The sequence below is a fragment of the Apis dorsata genome, unplaced genomic scaffold, assembly GCF_000469605.1.
Source record: "Apis dorsata unplaced genomic scaffold, Apis dorsata 1.3 scaffold_683, whole genome shotgun sequence".
Taxonomy (NCBI): Eukaryota; Metazoa; Arthropoda; class Insecta; order Hymenoptera; family Apidae; genus Apis; species Apis dorsata.
Window position 1 is genome coordinate 2,097,465 of NW_006263864.1, and position 2,327 is coordinate 2,099,791.

The following is a 2,327-nucleotide window of genomic DNA, read 5'->3' on the forward strand; positions in this document are numbered from 1 at the left end:
AATCGGCGAAACTTCTTCGCGGAGGAGAGAAATTAGCAGCGGTCGTGTAACGGTCGTATGTGAAACACGTCGCCCCGGGAACACGAACCCGGGTGACCCCGTACGCTTTCGGATCACGTGCCACTGCGGAAACACAGCTTGCGCCATTGTTGAGACGTGAAAAGTCACGTCCGGCCCGGAGAAGAAACGGGAGCGAAAACTTACCGCCCTTTGATACAACTACGTTTTTCAAACTTAAGTCTTTCGGGGCATATCGAATATCGTTAATCAGAGAAATCGTCCACTCGTTTTTTAAAAAAAAGGGGGTAGACAGGGACGAAGAAGAATACGGTGAAAAATCGGCGCGGTTGGTCGCCCGTATTCGGAAATCCCGTTTATCGTTTCGATTCGATGGACGGCTTTCGCGTATTGCCAGCAACAACGTCTCGCCTTCCTAGATCGAGAGTTGGTAACAGGAAACGGGGATGGAAAAAAGAGGTATGAATTCCAAGGAGGTCAACTTTCTCGATATATATATATATATATCCCCTTCCAAACTTTCGATCCGAAATGTTATTTTATTATCGATACGCATTCGTACAAGTTTCCAACGAACTTGAAAGCGATCCTCGATAACCGGTTCCCTTCCCCGCCGTTATTCGCGAGTAAAGTGGCAATCGTTACGAGTACCTATGGAGGGATCGAGCACGTAACAAACACCGAGTGAACAGATGGAACGTACGTACGCACGTTTACATCGCGCGCCGCCCCCTCTTCCCCCCTCCTCCACTCGTTTTTCACGACCGTCGCTTCGCCGCTTTTCACCCGATTATCACTACAACTAACCCCCGAACTTAATTTTCCTTACGTTTCGACTTCGACACTTTCGATCGCGAATTACGCGCGGAGGAATTTCGATGCGATGCAATGGATGGATACCGATACGGAGAGGAGCAAAGTTTCGCGATACAGCGAGCGAGTGGAGTTTTCGAGTGGCGGTTTCGTTGCGTCTATCGAGGGTGGAATCGCGCGTTGTTCGAAAACGGGAAGAAAAGTGGCGAGATTGATTTGACGGTGGGCGGAGGAGGAGGGGGAGGGGGAATTCGAATCGGGGACACGTACGAAATCGAAAGCTTTAATTACGCGGAATTACGTGGATACGGCAAGTTGCGGGGAGGCGAAGCGTCGGATACACTCGAACTCGGCAACTCGTACGTACGTACGTGCAGGTGACTCGTTTATCTCGTGGTTTTAATTCCCCCCCCTGTAACGAGTTCGCGATAACGTTGCCGTGCTACGTTGTAAACTTCGTTAACACGCCATCGTTTTCGCGAACGTTTCGAACGTAGGGAGCGATATTCGAGGCCACACCGAACCTACAGGTTGTCTCTTTCAACGTTCGATTCGATTCGATTCGATTCGACTCGACTCGACTCGACTCGATTCCGTATTCTCCGGGTATATTTGCATTCGTGTCGCCGCCCTTATCGTTTAGAAATTACACCCGTGGAACGAGCAAGAAGTCGAGAGACAGAGGGAGAATCTCTTCCTCGTTCGCAAAAACGATCCTCCATGCATCAACTCGCGATAACTCCAAGGGTAACCGGCGCTACCGAGTCTTGCGATCGCGACGAAGAAAGAAAAGAAAGGAAAGAAAAGGAGGGGAGGCGCGGTGAAAAATCGGCGGGGAGAAGGGTACAATGGAGCTGGTCGACAGGAGAGGGAGAGCGAGAGACAGTGGAAACGCGCGGAATCATAATTTTCGAGTATCTCCCTCGACTACTATTACTACTACTATTACCACCGTTTGGTCCGTCATCACGCGTGGTGGACACTCGATTTTCCAGGAATAATATAACTGTAATTATATTTACCTTCGGCCCGTTTGCTCGCATCCCGCACAAATGGCACGGCCCGACTATTAATTGCCACGACAGACAATTACCGGATCGTCCGTCCGTCCGTCCGTCCGGTCGGGGATCAACGAGAACGGCGCGCGTGTGAGAGCGCGCGTGTGCGCCCTCGCCTCTTCTCTCGTTTCCCGCGCGTCGCTCGATAATTGTTTTTAACCTATTGTTGGCGCATCGGTGGTCGCTCGTCTTGACGCGGCGACACGCTCCGATTGATCGATCCGAGCGGAGGCGGCGTGCACGATTNNTCGCACGGCCGGCCAACCGCGTTTTTCGAGGGGCAAGGGGAGGGGGAGACCGCGTTAGAGAGTGTTCCCCGGCGTGTCACACGGCCGGTCAACGGTGATTGGCATCGGGCTCTCGCTCTCTCTCTCTCTTTCCCTCTCTCTCTCTCTGTCTCTCTCTCTGTCTCTCCGCGCGGTACAATGGGCACAATCG

The 2,327-nt window shown here is 52.2% G+C and overlaps 1 protein-coding gene across 1 annotated transcript in view; it reads right to left on the bottom strand.

Annotated features, from left to right (window-relative positions):
* The window catches only part of LOC102681650 (irregular chiasm C-roughest protein-like), a 132,381-nt gene that overhangs the window by 108,911 nt on the left and 21,143 nt on the right, over window positions 1-2,327 (bottom strand). The gene's annotated exons all lie outside the window — the stretch shown is intronic.